Source organism: Eucyclogobius newberryi, unplaced genomic scaffold (genome assembly GCF_026437365.1).
Source record: "Eucyclogobius newberryi isolate DKJ021-1_F unplaced genomic scaffold, fEucNew1.0.hap1 SCAF_46, whole genome shotgun sequence".
Lineage (NCBI taxonomy): Eukaryota > Metazoa > Chordata > Actinopteri > Gobiiformes > Gobiidae > Eucyclogobius > Eucyclogobius newberryi.
Window position 1 is genome coordinate 62305 of NW_027316123.1, and position 22192 is coordinate 84496.

Below are 22192 nucleotides of genomic sequence, written 5' to 3' on the forward strand. Positions count from 1 at the left end.
CTGGTTGTGACACAAAGGTTTGTCCCATTGTTACTTTACTTACATGTGCGTCACTTTTTGTGTGTTACAGTAACTTTTTTGGCCTGATCACCCAGTCCACAAGTGTTCCTGTACCTATATATTTACAAATCAAGCACTGTTAAGCAGGTGGCATCCTTTGCTGGTCAGGGGGAAGAGAAAGGTATGTTTCCAGCAGGGTTCTAAGAAATATGAAGCAATGCCAATGGATTTTTTGCCCATCAGCTTGACCACCTGGCCACCACAATACTGCATCTTTGGAAAATTACAGTGAAAGCTTTAGACCAATAAAAAAATCAAGATATGCTTGTCCAGTCAAGAATTGCTGGAAAACATGACTGATCCCAAATGAAGTAAAGTATGCGCTCTACCGCTGACCCACTTTGTCTAGAAATGCTCCAAAAAGAAACACCAACCAACCTGCTAGTCTATAGATGCATAGAAAAGCTGAAGGTTGATTACAAACTTCCGCATGCTGCGCCCAAATTGATGCCAAGTTTCTATGCCTCTCTTCACCTCCGTCCAGCTTGAAAGTACTCGTAACCACGGTGAGTCTTGTACATAATGTGGCTACAAGTATTCCAGAAGGACAGACCAGATATTCCCATACCGGGAGTTGAACCCGGGCCACTTGAATGAGAGCCAGGAATCCTAACCGCTAGACCATATGGGAAGGATTTGAGAAGGTAAGAGCTAATTTAATGGTAAAAAAGATAAGATAAGATAAGATGAGATGAGATGAGATGAGATAAGATAAGATAATAAGATAAATACATAAATACCATTGCATGTGATCACAACAGTAATTGCACATGAATATGTGTCATGAAGGCACATAGATTGCACATGAATTTCACAGTAATTGCACATGAATTGCACATGGATTCCAACAGCAATTGCACATATGACGGAATTGCACATCAGTATTAGGTTAGGTCAGTATTGCGAGTGTTCAGGACTAACAGTGTTTGTTATAAAGTCTGACAGCAGCAGGAAGGAAAGACCTACAAAACCTTTCCCTCACACAGCGAGGGTGGATTAGTCTCTCACTGAAGCTGCTCTCCAGAGTTGACATAGTGTCCTGCAGGGGATGACACTCATGGTCCAGCATAGATGTGAATCTAGCCAGGACCCTCGTGTCCCCCACCTCCTGCACCGAGTCCAGAGCACAGCCCAGGACGGAGCTGGACTTCTCGATGACTTTGTCCAGCCTCTTCCTCTCCCTCTCTGTGATGCTGCTGCTCCAGCAGGCCACACCGTACAGGAGGGCTGATGCCACCACAGAGTCGTAGAAGGTCTTCAGGAGTGGCCCTGTCACTCCAAAAGACCTGAGTCTCCTCAGGAGGTAGAGCCGACTCTGGCTCTTCCTGTACAGTGCGTCTGTGTTATGAGTCCAGTCCAGTTTGTGGTTCAGATCAACACCCAGGTACTTGTATGAGTCCATTCTCTCAATGTCCCGTCCCTGGATGTTCACTGGTAAGGGGGCAGTGGGGTGGCGTCTGCGGAAATCCACCACCATTTCCTTGGTCTTCCCCGCGTTGATGAGGTGGTTCCGCTGACACCAGTCCACAAAGTCCTGCGCCAGTCCTCTGTACTCCGCGTCATCTTCGTCCGTGATGAGTCCGATAATGGCAGAGTCATCAGAGAACTTCTGCAGGACACAGCTGTCCGTGTCATGTCTGAAGTCTGCAGTGTAAAGGGTGAAGAGAAAGGGCGCGAGGACAGTGCCCTGGGGCGCCCCCACACTGCAGGTCCGAGTGTCAGACACACAATCCCGTGCTCTCACAAACTGTAAATCCTCTGGGACCGCATGAGGCTCGCTATTTCCGTCATTTTATTTTGAAGGGACCTCACGTTACCCATGACTACGGCGGGAACCGACTTCCTGTTTGTCCCTCTCTTCTCTCTGAGTTTACGTCCAGCCTGTCTGCTTCGTTGCGTTTTCCTTAGGATGTCCGCCGGGATAACGTGACGATCTCCGGGTAAGACGACTGTTCTCCGCAGTTTCATTAGTTCCTCCTTTGTGTAAACGCGGTACGGCGCCGGCCGGGGGGCGGGGCCGGAGCCGGGGGACTCAGAGCCAAGACACATCGCCACGACACGACGAAAACACTCAATCCAGCCGAATAAAGTCAAAACAAGTTATTTTAAAGCGATTCCAGTGCGTGTCCCGATCGTTCATGAAGTTCCTCTTTCATATAAACGTGTATATAAGCGTGTACCGACAACACGCCGTACTTTGGCGGCGGCCGGAGGGCGCGGGGGGGCTAGCTCGGATGAAAAACGCTCAAATCCAGCCGAAAAAAGTCAAAAACAGTTGAATTAAAAACGATTCCAGCGCGTGTCCCTATCGTACAGTAAAATAGAAAAAATGTACTAACTATATTTACAAAATATAGGAGATGAAGCACAATAAGTGTGAGAAAAAAGAGAGAGCGTTTACACCGGGCTGCTAGCTGCACCAGCGCCTTATGACGTATAAAGAAGGCCTCATTGATGCTTGAGAGTTAAGGAACAGTTCTGTATGTAATAGATATAAGCCCATTCCACGTGCAACAAGTCTAGTGATTAGTATTTTCCTTGTGGCTCAGCCTATTAGACCATGGACCTGAAATCCACAATCCCGGATTTTGGAGGCTAGTATCCTGTGCATATTGCTTATGGGGTTATGTACCCATAATAGACTCAAATTGCTTCAAAATGTCTAATCATGGGTCTTTTTTGACCTACATCTTCTTTCACTACTCAGCTATCCTTTTCCCCAAAAAAGAAATAACAATGTAGGATGGATAAAAGAAATGTGCTGCTAGATTCAAAGCAAATGTGGAACTGGGAGCTTGCGCTGAAGATCGGCTTCCATCATCCAACACATTACTGACTAGCTTGGTTAATTTGGATTGACAATGGCAATAATGCAAGTAAAAACATTCTAGCAGAGGATGGTATCGATCCATCGACCTCTGGGTTATGGGCCCAGCACGCTTCCGCTGCGCCACTCTGCTGAATGGTTATGATCATGGGACTCAAACCCACAGTCCCTGGTTCAAGAGGCCAGTGCGTAATGCCCATGGGGCTGTATACGTCTAATAGACTCAAATTGCTTCAAAATATGAAATCTAATTTTAAAGGAATGTGGAACTGGGATCTTGCTACGAAAGACTGTGCTCTAACACTGAGCTACATAACCATCTCTTGTCTGTCATGATTATTGTCCAAGCGAGACCTGGAGTCAACACTTTTCACTTTGTGCCATCAACATATTGAATGGAGATGCAGGGGATTGAAACAAGGATTTCATACATGCCCTCGTTCTGAAGTGAGGCTCCGAAATTAAACATCAGCAAACATGCTGGTTTATAGAATAGAACGAAACCTCAAAATCTGTGCTGCTAAACACACGTTGCTGACAGGACTCGAACCTGCGCGGGGAAACCCCAATGGATTTCAAGTCCATCGCCTTAACCTCTCGGCCACAACAACAATACACATTTGAACTGTGTTTAAGAAAGTGGAAATTATCCACATTATTTTCTGAAACTAGCGCAATTACATTACCAGATTTAACTCTCCATGAATTCATGGAGACAGCATGTTTTACTAAACATTCTAAGCTCAGGTTTGGCGAGACATACCCATACTGGAAGTTGGGAATGTTGCCCAGGCTGCCTCGGCGAGAACTAGAAATTCTAATCCCTAGACCATATGAGAAATATAAAGATCAAGTGTAACAGATTGAATTGTAACATAAGCCTCATTGATGTTTGAGAGGTTAAAGAACAGTGCATAGTTGGGTCACCAGCTTTTAAGCAAGCATTTTTAATATCTAAATGTGCTTGGTTCTGCATGTCATGGAGAGAAGCACATAGCTCGGGATTTGTATCTTTCTTTTGGTTCAGCCAAATAGAGCCAGGTCTTGGTTTTTAATACAGTTTTTTTTAATGGGGTAGGAAGCACTATCAAGCAGCTCTGAGTTTGTGTTGTCCCGCTCCAGAAAATCTGGCTGAGTGCTCTAAGGAGCTAGATTTAAGTTCCAGTCCCTGTGAAGGGATGCTTTCAAGTACAACCGCTGCTACGTTGCATGGAACAGCTAAAGGTTGATTACTGCATATTGCACGCTGCATCCTAAATGGATGGGATTTTTCAATGTCTCTCTTAACAACCCACAGCGTGTCTTATTCATACTGTGGATTCAAGTCTTCCAAAAGGCTGACCACGATGTTCCCATGCCAGGAGTTGAACCCAGGCCACCTGAATGGGCCACTTTGTCTCACCTTCCTGCAGGTAGTGTGGAAGGATGAAATAATATTGTTTGAATTTTATAAGTGCTACAAGGTTCAAAGGTAATGCGGGACTGGGAGCTTGCACTGAATCACCACATGTGCTGATTTGAAATATTTAAGTGAAGGTCTCTAAAATTCACTGCAGTGTAATCTGGCCATTAGCAAAGACTACAGTGTCACCTGCTGGGGATTGAACCCAAGACCTCATACATGCTAAGCATGCACTCTACCATTGAGCTACATCCCCTTCCTTATCAATGCCTTAAAATGATAGACGGATAGATGGACAAAAACAGAACAGATAGAATAGAATCAACAGAAACAGTGACCAGATAGGCAATTCAATTCTTCATTTTTTTTTTGTTTATTCCAATTTGACTGGTTGTGACACAAAGGTTTGTCCCATTGTTACTTTACTTACATGTGCGTCACTTTTTGTGTGTTACAGTAACTTTTTTGGCCTGATCACCCAGTCCACAAGTGTTCCTGTACCTATATATTTACAAATCAAGCACTGTTAAGCATGTGGCATCCTTTGCTGGTCAGGGGGAAGAGAAAGGTATGTTTCCAGCAGGGTTCTAAGAAATATGAAGCAATGCCAATGGATTTTTTGCCCATCAGCTTGACCACCTGGCCACCACAATACTGCATCTTTGGAAAATTACAGTGAAAGCTTGAGACCAATAAAAAAATCAAGATATGCTTGTCCAGTCAAGAATTGCTGGAAAACATGACTGATCCCAAATGAAGCAAAGTATGCGCTCTACCGCTGACCCACTTTGTCTAGAAATGCTCCAAAAAGAAACACCAACCAACCTGCTAGTCTATAGATGCATAGAAAAGCTAAAGGTTAATTACAAACTTCCGCATGCTGCGCCCTAATTGATGCCATGTTTCTATGCCTCTCTTCACCTCCGTCCAGCTTGAATGTAATTGTAACCACAGTGAGTCTTGTACATAATGTAAGCCGGGAGTTGAACCCGGGCCACCTGGATGAGAGCCAGGAATCCAAAACCGCTAGACCATATGGGAAGGATTTGAGAAGGTAAGAGCTAATTTAATGGTAAATAAGATAAGATAAGATAAGATAAGATAAGATAATAAGATAAATACATAAATACCATTGCATGTGATCACAACAGTAATTGCACATGAATATGTGTCATGACGGCACATAGATTGCACATGAATTTCACAGTAATTGCACATGAATTGCACATGGATTCCAACAGCAATTGCACATATGACGGAATTGCACATCAGTATTAGGTTAGGTCAGTATTGCGAGTGTTCAGGACTAACAGTGTTTGTTATAAAGTCTGACAGAAGCAGGAAGGAAAGACCTACGAAACCTTTCCCTCACACAGCGAGGGTGGATTAGTCTCTCACTGAAGCTGCTCTCCAGAGCGGACATAGTGTCCTGCAGGGGATGACACTCATGGTCCAGCATAGATGTGAATCTAGCCAGGACCCTCATGTCCCCCACCTCCTGCACCGAGTCCAGAGCACAGCCCAGGACGGAGCTGGACTTCTTGATGACTTTGTCCAGCCTCTTCCTCTCCCTCTCTGTGATGCTGCTGCTCCAGCAGGCCACACCGTACAGGAGGGCTGATGCCACCACAGAGTCGTAGAAGGTCTTCAGGAGTGGCCCTGTCACTCCAAAAGACCTGAGTCTCCTCAGGAGGTAGAGCCGACTCTGTCTCTTCCTGTACAGTGCGTCTGTGTTATGAGTCCAGTCCAGTTTGTGGTTCAGATCAACACCCAGGTACTTGTATGAGTCCATTCTCTCAATGTCCCGTCCCTGGATGTTTACTGTTTTTTTTTTTTTTTTTTTTTTTATCTTTTATTATCAAAAACATCAAAACAAGTATTTACATATATTTACATGAATGTACAGACAGACATGACACACAAGGGCAGGGGAATGGGATACACAAGGGCAGGGGGAGACGAGACAAAAAATTACAGAAAATCAAACACACAATCATTCTCCAAACATTCTTCAGTGATGGGGGGTGATGCCGTGGTTGGGGTTGATGCCGTGGTTGGGGGGGTTATGCCGGGGTCAGAAGATGATGTCCAGGTTTCCAGAGGGTGTGAGGTGGATCAGGGTGTTGTGGGGGACGAGGTGGGTGATGAACCGGTGCTCTGCTGCCATGTGGAGGTGTCGGAGGTGTGCGGCCAAGAGTCCTTTGAAGATGGGCCAGGGTTCTGCTGTTTTATTGTCACGGAGATGGATGTTCCTGTTGAGATATAATGTGTACCGGCTATGGAGAGGGTTAGTCGGGCGAGATGGGTGTTGGCTACAGAGCGACTCTGTCCGGGACCAAAGAGGAAGAGCCAGGGCTCCTGGTCGTCCCCTCCTAGGGCCGCCGGCAGTGGGAGCCTCCAGGACAGCCTCCGAGCGAGGAGGTCCTGCAGTCGGGACCAGAACGGGCGGACGGCCGGGCAGGTGTACAGCATGTGCTCCAGGGTCTCGGGGGGTCCGTGGCACACGGGGCAGTCCGCAGCGTAGCTGTCGGGAAGAAATGCGTGCAGTGCTGCGGATGTAAAGACGATCCTGTGTCTAAATCTGAAGTCAAAATGACCTACGTTATGTGGGGTGTACCAATTATAGATGTTGGCCCAGATGGTTGCAATGGTGCGTGCGGGGAATGTTAATGACCATTTGTGTTCCGAGGCGGGACGCCTGAGCACTCCCGGCAACAACAACTGATACAGGATGCGGGTGGGTAGGTCTGTGAAAATCCTAAACCTCCCCGTGCTAACAAATACATTAAAATTCAACTTACCTGTCGTGCTCCCCATTTGGCCCAAAGTGCTTCCCCAATGCCTGACCAGATTCCTGTTAAAAATACTTACCATACCACTAATATACTTTTTCCTAAACACTTTACCTGCTAACCTAAAACACTTCCCTATATAATCTACACTAAAATTACCTTTCACGTCAAATACCTTACCTACATATTCCAGCCCAGCCTCCTCCATCGCCCCACTGATCATGCACTCACGCTTCCCGGGGGGAGCGGAGAGCAAGTCAGGGTTATGACGGAGGGGCATGTGCGCGAGACCCTCACCGCTGTCTGGAACCGCCACAGTCAGGGGCCTGAAAGTCCTCCACGCCTCCAAGAGTTCCCTCTCGAAGGGGGGGAGGCCTTCCAGGACCGAAACAGGGGGCAACAAACACAAATTATAAACACCAAACTTACCTAGACTATTAACAAACTCACCTATATAATCCTTCCATGGAGCATCTACCTCAACGTCTAGAAATTTCCGAATTGTTTTCAGCCGGAAGGCCTTCTTCCTTAACTCTAAATCTGCTAACTTTAAACCTCCCTGATCGTACTCACCTATCATAACCTTATGTGCAATAAAGCCCCTCTCACGATTCCACAAAAAGTGGTTTATCACTAACCTTAATTTGTTAGCATAGACCCCCGGCAGGCCGTACACGGAGAGTGCATGGTTCAACATGGACATGCACAAAGAATTTACAACTAAGACTTTACCTTTTAATGTCAGATTACGACGTCTCCAAAAATTCAAGCGCGCTGTAATTTTCTCGCACAAAGGCGACCAAAGTGCAGTACGACACGCCTCCTCGTCTCTGCCCAGGGGGACGCCGAGGACCTTGTAGGAGTCCCCGGCCTCCCGGAGCTGGACAGGGAGAGGAACAGGCGTGACGCTGCCGCAAAATTTAACCGTGGTTTTATCGAAATTTATTTTGGCCCCTGAAGCGAGGCCATAAACATTGAGCACGTGGAGAGAGGCGTTCAGGCTCTCCACGTCTCGGAGGATCAGATTCGTGTCATCTGCGTACTGAAAAATTTTGACTTCCCTACCCGCAGGCGTGGTCAGTCCCCTCACCGCCGCGTCCGCCCGCAACATGGCCGCCAAAGGCTCAGCGGCGATGCTGTAGAGGAGCGACGAGAGGGGACAGCCCTGCCTGACTGATCTTTTTAAGGGGAAAGAGTCAATTAGAAACCCGTTGACTTTGACCTTACTGACCGCAAAGGAATAGATGAGCTGTAGCCAATTAACAAACCGTTCGCCGAAACCTAACTTACCTAATACAGTCCAGAGGAACGAATGCTCAACTCTGTCGAACGCCTTGTTAAAGTCTACACTAACGTGAATACCACCGGTCGCGTGCATCTGCCGAAGGAGATATCTCAGAGACAAAACTATGTCTGAGATGTCCCTCCCGGGGACGCTGTAGGCCTGCGAGGGGTGTATGATGGATCCAATCACACGCTTTAACCTACCTGCTAATACCTTTGCTAAAATTTTATAGACTACGTTCAAAAGGCTAATGGGCCTGTAGTTGGCGAGGCTGCTCCTGTCGCCCTTCTTAAAAAGCAGAGTGACGACACTCATCGCAAAACCATCGCCAACTCTACACTCACTCTCAAAATCCTGATATAATAGGAGTAGGATCGGAGCTAACCTGGAAGCGAAACGCTTGAAAAACTCACAGGTTAGTCCGTCCTCTCCGGGGCTTTTTCCTGTATTTAAACTCTTGACTGCAGCCTCTATCTCCATGAGAGACAGAGGCGCGTCGCACAGCTCCCTATCCTCCCTGCTCAGTTTGCGCTCCAGAGCACCTACAGCCTGGTCTAAAGCCTGCTCTGCCACTCCGTCTGAACTAAAAAGCCTACTATAGAAATCCTGCGCTGTCTCTAAAACCTCACTTACCTCGGAAACAATCTTACCTGTCTTCTCTATCAACTTATCTATGTGCATCTTTCCCTGTGTAGCCTTCTCACAGCCGAAGAAGAACGCTGTCGAGCGTTCTCCTTCGACTGTGTGTCTGGCTTTTGCCCTCAAAATTGCACCCTGACACCTACTTACCTCCAGCTGCTCCAGCTCAGCGCGCACCACCAGGTACTCTGGATCCACAGGGCCAGTGGTGGAAGCTGCGCCCTGGTCCAGGACCTGCAGGCGCTGGCGGAGAGCGGTCTCCCTCCTGGTCGACAGCCACGCCTTGTGTTTGCTGTAATTGACACAGAGCTTTTTAATGCGTGTTTTTGCCGTCGGCCACCAATCGACCACGCTGTCGATCAGCTCCAGCTCCATGTCAAATACATCAAACAAAAAGTCCATTTTCCTACAAAAAGTTTCATCACCGAGGATGGAGCTGTTTAGGACCCACAGTCCTCCATTCCTCGGTGATGAAACTAACCCAAAATAAATATCTAAAGTGGAGTGATCACTCAAGCCTGACCACTTGTAGGAAGCACCACTGACTCTCTGTGCCAGGTCTGAGGAGGCAAAACAGAGGTCAATGCGGGACTGCTTCAGGACGCCCTGCCACCTGGAGAAATCCTTCAGGAAGGGGTGGACGAACCGCCACACCTCCGTCAGGTTCCTGCTGGCGGCTTCTTCCAACAGGGCTGTCCTGGCAGTGCTGTTTTTAAAAGAGTTGTTAATGCCGATGTCTGTCTTGCAAAGTGTTGTATTAAAGTCACCGATTATGATTGTATTGTCGTTTGCAAAGCGAAATATTTTTTTGAAGAATTGCCTCCTCAGACCATCATCGTTCGGGGCGTAGATATTAATTAGTCTGAACTTCACTGTGTCCGTGAAGTCCAGGACCAGGAAGGAGCCCTCTGGGTCGGCGTGTACCAGGGTGGGTTGGCCTAAGACACCAGGCCTCACCACCGTGGCCACATCGCGCGAGCACGCCGTGCCCAGGGCCCAAAATACAGAGCCTACTCCCACGTTCCGCACTCGTTGCGCGTGGCTGACATCCCAATGCGTTTCTTGGATGCAGAGCACGTCCCACTTGGAAAAGTGTAACGCGCTCTGCATCCGCACTGGGCTCCGCAGGCCGCCTGCGTTCCAAGAGGACAAGGAGAACGCCATTAAGAGGAGACTTTGGAGGATACAACCCATCTTTTATTTCGACTTCTTTTTGGCGCCCGTCGCATCTGACTCCCACACTCTTTTTCTGACTTCACGGGTGGAGAAATCCATGAAGTCATCATTAAAAACAGTCTCAAGCTCACCTCGTGGGGCAGAGCTGCGTGTGGAGGATGGTGGGTTGATGGAGCTTTCTGCTGGCGCTTTTGATGTGGCTGGAATGGAGGAGGCGGAGGAGGTGGAGCCGCTCTGAGCAGCAGCGCCCTCTCCATCTCCTGCCACCTGCTTCCTGCGTCTTGTCCCTTTCTTTTCCTTCTTCTCCACCTGTCCCCTCTTACCACCGTCCGACTGGAGCTTGGGATCATCACCCAGCCCTGTGGTGATGTCCCCCCCTTTGGAGGTAAGATGCGGGGCCTGTCCCGCACCCATCCTCCTCCCGGGTTCAGCCTCTGCCTCCACGGGCTTAGGAGTTGGACCCTCACGAGTCCCTTCCCTCTGGTCAGGAGGAGCAGTTTGTCCTGCTCCCACCTTCCCAGACGCCAGCGCTGAGCCGAGCACCATCTCCAGTGCGACGGGCGCCTCCTCGTCTGAGGAGTCAGAGGAGCAAGAGGAGCCGAACACCTCTGGCTCCCCTGACTCCTCCACAGCCTCCTCCTCCAAAACCTCCTCTACTTCGGAGAGAGCAGTTGCGGGCACGTTCTGGGCCACGTCACTGCTCTCTCCTCCAATGGCGTCCTCCCTGTCCTCCCCTCTGTCCTCCCCTCTGTCCTCCTCTCTGTCACCCGCACCACACGGACATAAGTGGCGGAACATGCGGCACTCTCTGCACTTCGGGGCCCACTGCGCGACACACTCGCGCGCGTAATGCCCCTGGCTCCCGCAGTTGCGGCACAGAAAGTCAGGGCACTCCCTCAGAATATGGCCAGGCTGGAGACACCCCCTACACACCCGCACCTGCCTGTCGTGTATTACCCTGAAGTACTCGGGGCCCCCCGCGGTGTCAAACCTGACAGAATACGGTAAGGACTGCACCGTGTCCGTGAACCTTACCCGTACAAACCTGGTGCCGTCCGCCATGTTCGTCCCCGGCCACATTCTCCTCCTCACCTCGGAGACCGCAGAGACCCCCCAGGCGTAGAGCTTGGCCAGGATCTCCTCGTCCTCGATATAAGCCGGCAGCCCCATGAAGGACATGACCAGCTCATCAACCGAGATGTCACGGGCGTGAACCCTGACTCCTCCAATGCAGTACCCATCCAGGAGCCGCTCCTTCGCTTTGGTGGTACTGACGGTTACTTCATATTTGTCCTTTGAGATGAGTCTGCACGCTACTATGGAGCCGCACACCTCCTGAGTTGATTTCAAAAAAGCTAGTGGCGTGATTTGTGCTCCCTCCGTTAGTTCCAATACCACAGTGAGTTCTTTCATAAATTTCATCCTTCTTTCTTTGTTCTTTCTATTATTTACAGATTCTTTCAAACTTTGTCTTGCCTTTGTCGTGTCCATTCCAGTGTCCGATGCCGTGTTGTCCGTCCTTTGAGCCATGCTCACAAAAAAACAAAAAATCCACCTCCCAGTAAGTTTACTGGGAGGGGAACAAACAAAAAAACTGAAAAAAGTAAATGAAAATGATCAAAATAACGATTAAAAACTCCAAAAAACTCCCAAACCTCCAGCTCCAGACCATGCAGCACACCACAAATTGCACGCACCTCAAAAAGGCGAAATCTACGAGGTAACATTGGTCACTGAATATCTAGCTGAAACAGGTGGAGTAGCATTTAAGAGGCGCTGTGGCTGTCTAGTAAACAGGACATCCTGGGTTCAAATCCCAGCAGTGCCTTCATGATAGCCTTTCAAGCAAATCAGTTGTTTACATGTACAGAAAAACTTATCACCCGAAAGAGCTCTTTTACATTTTGCAATTAGAGATTGAAAAGTATCCCTGAATAAACAGAGTAAATGCACTCTTTTCACTCCTTGTTTCTCAGTTTGATGGTAAGGATTGATTGATGTAGACTGTTTTCGGATGACTGTTTTGCTTTTGTGAAAAAGGGGAATCAGACAAAAGTTGCAAAGGCATTCAAAGGCTGTGAGTTCGAGACCCACCAGAGTCACTGTTGTAACCCCTGTTATCTACATTGGTAAATAGGAAAGCCTGCTTGTGTTATTAACTGATGAAAGGAACTGCTAAACTTGGTTCAATTACCACAGAATCCCAGTGTGCTATAGGCTGGCCACTGCTTGGTAGGAGTTTCCCGTACGTGAGTGACTGTTCCTTCCTTCCTTCACGCCCCGCTCAACCTCGTCTTCTTCTAAAGAGCTTGGCGCTGTCATCAGAAGCTTTGGTCTTACTCAGCACCTGAGTGGCCCCACAGAGGGCAAATGGCACACTCTGGACCTGCTAATGACAAAGCGGGTTAATATTTCAAATTACAGTGTGGTAAATGTTACTTTGTCTGATGGTTTCTGTATTTCTCCAGGTGCAATGAGTTTGCAGTGTTCTTTGCAAGACTCATTTCAGAACATTAATAATACCATTATTTGCAGATAACAAGCACGCAGCCAACTAGACAACTGGAGTTAACCCATTTTGCATTTGTGGCTGACAAAACTTTCCAAGAGATCACCACAAGTCTGAGTTCCACTACATGCTGCCTTTATGCATTGCCGACTAGATTTTTAAAGTCTATGGTGAGCAGTCTGTTGGCTCCAATCAATGAAAAAGTCAACATGTTGCTTGGATCTGGAATTTTCCCAAGAGCCTTAAAACTGCAGTCATTAAGCCTCTCTTAAAGAAGAGCAGTCTTGATGCCACAGTGCTAAATAAATACCGGCCCATCTCAAACCTACTACTACTCAGTTGTCCATTCAAGCATGCAAATTATTTACAACGACAGAAAATGCGCTGCTGTTACAAATTGGAATAAGAGATGGAAAAGTATCCCTGCACACACAGATTAACTGCACTCTTTTCACTTTTTGATTCTCAGTTTGTTGGCAAGGAATGACTGATGTAGACCCATTTTGGATGAATACCGTGTTTTGCGTTTGTGGAAATGAGCATCATGGAAGGATGTATGGGCTCTGTGGCGCAATGGATAGCGCATTGGACTTCTAGGCATAATTTGCAAGGGGATTCAAAGGTCGCTAATGGTGAGAGTACATGGTTGTTTTTTACAATGGAAAGTCTGCTCGCTTTACTATCTGATGAAAGGCACTGCTGAACGAGGTTCAATTGCCAAGTGTGCTTGAAAAAGTAAGCAAATACATCGGCATTATGTCAAATAACATTATCTTGCAATTTTTCCTCAACATCCAGATCAACTGCAGTATATTGAGTGCGCAATAAATTGGCGAGAGTCGATTGATTGAGAGACTTCCAGTTTTTTTATAGCTACATTGGTACAGGGGATTTAGCTCAAAGGTAGAACGATTGATGCCCTCGCTCGCCATTAAACACAGTTGATTGGACAGGGGCTGAACTTTCGAAAGTTGCTGGCTCGCTTTTTTCAAGATTGTTTGCACTGTTTGCAATCCTTGTTTCCCATTTTTGTGGCAAGGGATGATTGATGTTAAGACTTGTAGCTTTGGATCACCGTTATCCGTCTAGGGAGCATTCTGCGGTTCAATGGTGTAATGGTTTGCGCACTTTGAATCCAGCAATCCGAGTTCAAATCTCAGTGGAACCTTGAGTGCCCCGAGAGTAGCGTTACTCTTTTGAAAAAGTGCAGAAACATGAAGAATCTTTGGGTAAAATCTGTGCTTACCCCCTGAAAGGAGCCAACCAAAGCATACAAACTAAACAAAGCTGTTAAAATCTGGAGCTGGTTTTCTTATGACCAAGCTTATGATTCAACGCCTGGATTACAAAAGGCGTAAACGTTTCACCGCATTGCAAAAGAAAATCAAATGAAAAGCATTGATGTGTTGAAGGAATCCTTTGACTTGGAGAGACAGGACTTTTATAGGACTTATTATAAGCAAGAAATGAAACAAAGAAATGACCACTATAATCCTCTGACAGTAATCTTTGTTGAAACCAATCAATCAGAACTTGCGAGGGGAAGAAGAAGAAGAAGAAGAAGAAGAAGAAGAAGAAGAAGAAGAAGAAGAAGAAGAAGAAGAAGAAGAAGAAGAAGAAGAAGAAGAAGAAGAAGAAGAAGGCGGCGGCGGCGGCGGCGACGACGAACACCTTATGCTCTCTAAACGCGGGGAAATCTCGTGGACCTCCAAGCCGTCGCTTGAGAGGCAAGGCGAGGAGGAGGAGAAGTAGGAGTAGACAAGTTGGCGCCCATCAGGGAGCTGTGGGACTTGTGGTGCAAGCGACTGCCGCTCATGTACAATCCGGGATCCAAGGTCACCGTAGACGAGAGGCTGGTTTCGTTTAGAGGTGATTTTTTTTTATTTAAACAAATGGAGAAAAAAAAAGAGAAAATAATAATAATCAATAAATCAATAAATCAATAAATTAATAAATTAATAAATTAATAAATTAATAAATTAATAAATTAATAAATTAATAAATCAATAAATCATGAAAAGTAAATTCAAATTAAATAATATTTGTTGTTCTTGTGTTCTTGTTTTTCCTTCATTATTTTTTTTTATTTTTTTTCCCCTTCTTCTTCTTCTTCTTCTTCTTCTTCTTCTTCTTCTTCTTCTTCTTCTTCTTCTTCTTCTTCTTCTTCTTCTTCTTCTTCCTTCTTCCTTCTTCTTTCTTCTTCTTTCTTCGTTCTTCTTTCTTCTTTGACAGGTCGCTGCCCCTTCCCTCAAAGCCGGCGAAGTACGGAATCAAGCTGTGGGTCGCGTGCGACTCGCTGTCCAGTTACGCCTGGAAGATGCAGGTCTACACCGGGAAATCCGATAAGCGCGCGCCTCCGGAGAAGAACCTGGCCACGCGGGTCGTGCTCGATCTCACCGAGGGACTGGGAAGGGGGGCCGGGGGGGGCGCAACGTCACGTGCGACAACTTCTTCACCTCGTACGAGCTCGCCCGCAGGCTATTCTTCGAGAGGGACGGCCTCACCCTGCTGGGGACGCTGCGCGCCAACAGGAGCGAGTTCCCGCGGGAACTGGTCGACACGAAGCGCAGGGCGATCGCGTCTTCCGTCTCGTGTTCACGTTGGGCGAGACCGCGCCGGGGACCTCTTCCAACGGCTACGGCAACGAACGGAGTCCCCTCGGTCGCCTTGGTCTCCTACCTGGCGAAGAAGAGCAAGAACTTGCAGATCCTCACCACGGTGCGGCGCCACCTACGGAGACGGCAATCGCGGCGGCGGCGAGCCTCCTCCTCCGAGCAAACCGGCGGCCGTGCTGCATTACAATCGCACCAAGGGAGGCGTGGACAACCTGGACAAGGTGACAGGTACCTACAGCTGCAGGAGGAAAACCTGCCGGTGGGCCCTCGTCCTGTTCCACAACATGATCGACGTGTCCGCGTACAATGCTTTCGTCCTGTGGCGGGAGCTGAACCTGATGTGGATGGTCGGCAAACGCCACAGACGCAGGCTGTTCATGGAGCAGCTGGGGAGCGCGCTCGTCGCGCCTCGTATACGCGGGAGGGAGGAGGAAGGGAGGGGGAGGGGGAGGGGGGGGGATGACCTGGCGTCATCGGGGACATCTCGGGAGAGGGGAGAAGAGAGGGGAGAGGAGAGGGGAGAGAGGGGGGGAGGAGGAGGAGGAAGAGAACCCGCTGCTGTACCCGCGAAGAGGAAGTGGTGCCGAATATGCCCCAGGAGCAAGGACACTAAAACGACGAACGTGTACCGAGGGTGCCTCGTACACGTGTGTGGCGAGTGCGCCCCCAGCTACTGCCCGCGCTGCGCTCGGACCTAAGTATCTGTCGACCTTACGATCGCTGCCGTTGCCGCCGTTGCCTTGCCGCCGCCAAAAATTTCCTGTGTTGTGTTTTTTTTATTTTTTATATTTGTCCAAGAAGCTTATACCAGGAATGGGATCCGAACCCACGAGGGCCACCGCCCGTCGGATCTTGAGTCCGAAGCCTTAACCGCTCGGCCATCCTGGTGAAAGCCTATAATGGCGTTGCTCGCTTGTAAAAGGGGTGTCGGTCGGTCGGTCGGTCGCCGCCGCCGCCACGCTACTATTTTGAATAAAGAATGCGACAACGCCGAAAAGAGAAAAATAATATATAGATATTTTTTTAAATGCTATTGTGTCAATTTTTATTTTATTTTAAATAATAAGGATGAAAAAAAAAAAAAAAAATTATGTCCTTACGATGAAGAAGTAGAGTGAAAGAGAGAGAAAGAGAAAGAGAGAGAGAGAGAGAGAGAGAAAGAGAGAGAGAGAAAGAGAGAGAGAGTAAAACGGGCGCGTGCGCAATTGCGACACCTGCAGGTCAAGCCGGGGAGGTGGCATGGCTTACTAATGATAATACTTACAGGGGGCGGTGTATCAGCGTATCGTTGTGGCCGAGCGGTTAAGGCGACGGACTCCATATCCATTGGGAGTTTACCCTGCGTTGCAAAAATGCTACTCGAACCTGTTAGTCGATATTCATTGACCAATTTTACCTCGTAGACTTTGCCTGCAATTGCTCTTCCAATCGTCCCTGGGTGGGCTCGAACCACCAACCTCCCGGTTAACAGCAGAGCGCGAATTGCGACTCTACAAGCCGCAATATCTTTTTTTTTTTTTAAAGCGAGCCAGCAACATTCGAAAGTTCAGCCCCTGTCCAATCAACTGTGTTTAATGGAGAGCGAGGGCATCAATCTTTCTACCTTTAAGCTAAATCCCCTGTACCAATGTAGCTATAAAAAAACTGGAAGTTTTTCAATCAATCGACTCTCGCCAATTTATTGCGCACTCAATATACTGCAGTTAATCTGGATATTGAGGAAAAATTGCAAGATAATGTTATTTGACATAATGCCGATGTATTTGCTTACTTTTTCAAGCACACTTGGCAATTGAACCTCGTTCAGCAGTGCCTTTCATCAGATAGTAAAGCGAGCAGACTTTCCATTGTAAAAAACAAATATGTTCTCTCACCATTAGCGACTCATTGCGCCACAGAGCCCATACATCCTTCCATGATGCTCATTTCCACAAACGCAAAACACGGTTTTCATCCAAAATGGGTCCACATCAGTCATTCCTTGCCAACAAACTGAGAATCAAAAAGTGGACTGCTTGCCATTACAACCCTTGAAATCTTGGTCATAAATTTTCTTCTGTTTGAACCGAAAGAAGAAGAATTAAACCCTCTGTAACAATGAGATTGCAACTATTTCACTCAATTCTCATCACCTGTTAAAGTCATCTCTTTATATGTACTCTACATAAATGGAAAGACTTCATCTAGTGTAAGGTTGCCAAAGCATTTACTTTGTACTGATTTTTGGAACGTTATCTTCGAGATAAGGGAGCTCAATGTCAGCATCGCTGAAATGTCCAAGGTGTCAGGGTCAAGGTAAACTCCTACCTAAGCGTAAGCAAATTTGGTCTACAAGTGGAGGAATGGGTTCTAATCCCACTCCTGACAATGGGTTTGTCCTATATTTGACCTCATTGCAAGTGTAGGGGAATGGAGATGGACATTCCACGGCCAGATAACAGAAAATCTCTCTTTGAACATTGGGGGGGTTTCTTTCTCCCTCTCTCCCTCACCGCAGGGAGCCGCTGTGACTTTGGCGATAACAGACCTTCTCCCCCACAGTCTTACAGGAGGACGCCCCGATGAAAACTATGTTTTATGTGATTATGCCATGAATGTTTGTCCGAATCAACTCCGTACACCTCATGTTTCACCTTGTGTTACGTATTTTTCCACTGTTTAAGGTTTTATATTCCCAATGCTTTAACTCGAGTGCCCATCACAGGTGAAAGAAGATGTAAAATGTATCTACCTCAAGGAATAATGTGCACAAACTGCCAAAAGTGTTTAACGTGTCGTCGCAGTAGCGCCCGCCCCTTTCGCTCCCAGCGTGCCCTGCGGCGCTAGGTGACAAAAAGACGCTCCGAGCTTGGAACGCTCTCTTCTCCTCTCTTCTCTTCTTGCTCTCTTCTTCCTTTTTTTTTGTTCAAGCCTTTGTCTATCTCTTTGAAGCCGTCTCCACGGACGAGCCTGTTTACTTTTCCTTTGTCTCAACAAAGCGTCCGCCACGTGGGTCGACAAGACTAGGCCAGCCTCATCGCCCCCCTGAACTCTGAAAACACCTGGAAACACCTGGAACTAAGCTTAAGCGCTAAACCGGACAGAGACTTTCTTTTCTACTTCGCTTCTACTATTTTTGAAGTAATCTACGCCGTTTACGTGGATCAGCGCTACGTTCTCATCTGAGTAAAGGCCGCGTGAGGAGCTAACACGCAGCTAAAGCGTTCTACCGCTAAGGAACTCCCGGACATCGCCACGCGCCATCTCGCGCCACCGCTGCCGCCCCGCGTCACGGACATCGCGGCACGCCACTGCCTTCGCCCGCCACACCGCTCCACGCGCCGCCTCGCGCCACCGCTGCCGCCCCGCGTCACGGATATCGCGGCACGCCACTGCCTTCGCCCGCCACACCGCTCCACGCCGCTGCCTCGCCACGGATCTCGTCCGCGGACAAGGACCAGCCGGACCGAGTTCTACAAAATCGTAAGCCGACTTCAGTGTGCGGTTCTTTTGTGGCGTGATTTGGGTAGAACTCAGCTGTTCCTCCTCCCTTAGCTTCTCACTTTCCCTCTTTTTGATATAGATTAGCATAGACACGTTTGATTATCAAAGGCAAAACCCTGGTTTAACATTATCTGCATGAAATCTGCTGTTAAATCTGATATAACATCACCTGTGATTTACCTGTGCGCATTTCTGCTCCGGTGCCCTTTTTGATTGCCCTTTTGATAAATAAACTACACGAAAGAGTTATTGACTATTGTTTGTTTGATTAGACTATGCGTAAGTCCCTGAATCGTGAAACACCCTTCAGACCTTTTAACGAGCGCGATTAAGGACCATATCTTAGCTTTTTGGGTTTTACCCTGGTGCCCCGTCTTGTCTCGTTTCTGCTAAGAAATCTTCCTTAATCGTAAACTGAATACCTGTAGTTTGAGACCCTACACAAGGATGTGAATAGCCTGTTGGCTCCTGCTTCACTAAAGGTTCTATATCCATTCACTACACAGCTTTCTTGGATGCACTACTGCTGTTACGGCTCTCGACTGACATCTCAATTGCAATAGACTTTAAAACGAAGCATTAGCTTGATGTGGACTTTTAAAGGACGCAGTAGTTTGATGTGACAACAACCACATCAAACTCCTTTAAAAAGAGACAGCAGTTTGATGTGTTTTTTTACCAAAGTATAGGTACGATCATTTGTGCTACTGTAATAACGGATATGATTCTGTATACTCACAGTTCACGTAAATAAAGTGTCAGGATGGCCGAGCGGTCTAAGGCGCCGGACTCAAGGTAAAATCCTTCCTCGCCACAGGGGATTCTGGTCTCTGAATGAAGGCGTGGGTTCAAATCCCACTCCTGACAAAAAAAAAATATTTCCTTTGGAAAGGAAGCCATTTTTACACCCTAATTTACAAGCACATATGTGTGACAATGGATGAAAAATTGTCGTATTGGCTTAAGATTTCAAATGAAGTGTTACTTCCAATGATGAATTGTGATGTGATGGCCAATCTACTACGTAGATGCTGTACTGTCAAAGCATTGAGTACATTCAGAGTGAACTGTATCATATGTCTTATACTGTAATTGTGACCACTCACTAAGAAATTAAAGTGACAGATTAATTTACCAGACTTAGTACTGAACAATTCTGGGTTTTCATTATGACCTTTTTTTGCCTTTTGGACAGCCAGCCTGGCTAGCTCAGTCGGTAGAGCATGAGACTCTTAATCTCGGGGTCGTGGGTTCGAGCCCCACGTCGGGCGGAGTTCATTTGAAGCTTTATGGACTGCTTGCCATTACAACCCGTGAAATCTTGGTCATAAATTTTCTTCTGTTGGAACCGAAAGAAGAAGAATTAATCCCTCTGTAACAATGAGATTTCAACTATTTCACTCAATTCTCATCACCTGTTAAAGTCATCTCTTTATATGTACTCTACATAAATGGAAAGACTTCATCTAGTGTAAGGTTGCCAAAGGATTTACTTTGTACTGATTTTTGGAACGTTATCTTCGAGATAAGGGAGCTCAATGTCAGCATCGCTGAAATGTCCAAGGTGTCAGGGTCAAGGTAAACTCCTACCTAAGCGTAAGCAAATTTGGTCTACAAGTGGAGGAATGGGTTCTAATCCCACTCCTGACAATGGGTTTGTCCTATATTTGACCTCATTGCAAGTGTAGGGGAATGGAGATGGACATTCCACGGCCAGATAACAGAAAATCTCTCTTTGAACATTGGGGGGTTTTCTTTCTCCCTCTCTCCCTCACCGCAGGGAGCCGCTGTGACTTTGGCGATAACAGACCTTCTCCCCCACAGTCTTACAGGAGGACGCCCCGATGAAAACTATGTTTTATGTGATTATGCCATGAATGTTTGTCCGAATCAACTCCGTACACCTCATGTTTCACCTTGTGTTACGTATTTTTCCACTGTTTAAGGTTTTATATTCCCAATGCTTTAACTCGAGTGCCCATCACAGGTGAAAGAAGATGTAAAATGTATCTACCTCAAGGAATAATGTGCACAAACTGCCAAAAGTGTTTAACGTGTCGTCGCAGTAGCGCCCGCCCCTTTCGCTCCCAGCGTGCCCTGCGGCGCTAGGTGACAAAAAGACGCTCCGAGCTTGGAACGCTCTCTTCTCCTCTCTTCTCTTCTTGCTCTCTTCTTCCTTTTTTTTTGTTCAAGCCTTTGTCTATCTCTTTGAAGCCGTCTCCACGGACGAGCCTGTTTACTTTTCCTTTGTCTCAACAAAGCGTCCGCCACGTGGGTCGACAAGACTAGGCCAGCCTCATCGCCCCCCTGAACTCTGAAAACACCTGGAAACACCTGGAACTAAGCTTAAGCGCTAAACCGGACAGAGACTTTCTTTTCTACTTCGCTTCTACTATTTTTGAAGTAATCTACGCCGTTTACGTGGATCAGCGCTACGTTCTCATCTGAGTAAAGGCCGCGTGAGGAGCTAACACGCAGCTAAAGCGTTCTACCGCTAAGGAACTCCCGGACATCGCCACGCGCCATCTCGCGCCACCGCTGCCGCCCCGCGTCACGGACATCGCGGCACGCCACTGCCTTCGCCCGCCACACCGCTCCACGCGCCGCCTCGCGCCACCGCTGCCGCCCCGCGTCACGGATATCGCGGCACGCCACTGCCTTCGCCCGCCACACCGCTCCACGCCGCTGCCTCGCCACGGATCTCGTCCGCGGACAAGGACCAGCCGGACCGAGTTCTACAAAATCGTAAGCCGACTTCAGTGTGCGGTTCTTTTGTGGCGTGATTTGGGTAGAACTCAGCTGTTCCTCCTCCCTTAGCTTCTCACTTTCCCTCTTTTTGATATAGATTAGCATAGACACGTTTGATTATCAAAGGCAAAACCCTGGTTTAACATTATCTGCATGAAATCTGCTGTTAAATCTGATATAACATCACCTGTGATTTACCTGTGCGCATTTCTGCTCTGGTGCCCTTTTTGATTGCCCTTTTGATAAATAAACTACACGAAAGAGTTATTGACTATTGTTTGTTTGATTAGACTATGCGTAAGTCCCTGAATCGTGAAACACCCTTCAGACCTTTTAACGAGCGCGATTAAGGACCGTATCTTAGCTTTTTGGGTTTTACCCTGGTGCCCCGTCTTGTCTCGTTTCTGCTAAGAAATCTTCCTTAATCGTAAACTGAATACCTGTAGTTTGAGACCCTACACAAGGATGTGAATAGCCTGTTGGCTCCTGCTTCACTAAAGGTTCTATATCCATTCACTACACAGCTTTCTTGGATGCACTACTGCTGTTACGGCTCTCGACTGACATCTCAATTGCAATAGACTTTAAAACGAAGCATTAGCTTGATGTGGACTTTTAAAGGACGCAGTAGTTTGATGTGACAACAACCACATCAA

The 22192-nt window shown here is 47.4% G+C and overlaps 5 non-coding genes across 5 annotated transcripts; 2 read left to right on the forward strand and 3 right to left on the reverse strand.

Annotated features, from left to right (window-relative positions):
- Positions 1–619: 619 nt before the first annotated feature.
- Positions 620–691, reverse strand: trnae-cuc (transfer RNA glutamic acid (anticodon CUC)). Its single transcript has one exon. It is a non-coding gene; the product is annotated as a tRNA-Glu (tRNA).
- A 2725-nt stretch (positions 692–3416) lies between these two features.
- Positions 3417–3498, reverse strand: trnas-uga (transfer RNA serine (anticodon UGA)). The gene has a single exon. It is a non-coding gene; the product is annotated as a tRNA-Ser (tRNA).
- Positions 3499–16110: 12612 nt separating this feature from the next.
- Positions 16111–16193, reverse strand: trnal-caa (transfer RNA leucine (anticodon CAA)). The gene has a single exon. It is a non-coding gene; the product is annotated as a tRNA-Leu (tRNA).
- Positions 16194–19545: 3352 nt separating this feature from the next.
- Positions 19546–19655, forward strand: trnal-caa (transfer RNA leucine (anticodon CAA)). The gene is made up of 2 exons: positions 19546–19583; positions 19610–19655. It is a non-coding gene; the product is annotated as a tRNA-Leu (tRNA).
- Positions 19656–19986: 331 nt separating this feature from the next.
- Positions 19987–20059, forward strand: trnak-cuu (transfer RNA lysine (anticodon CUU)). The gene has a single exon. It is a non-coding gene; the product is annotated as a tRNA-Lys (tRNA).
- The last annotated feature ends 2133 nt before the right edge of the window (positions 20060–22192 follow it).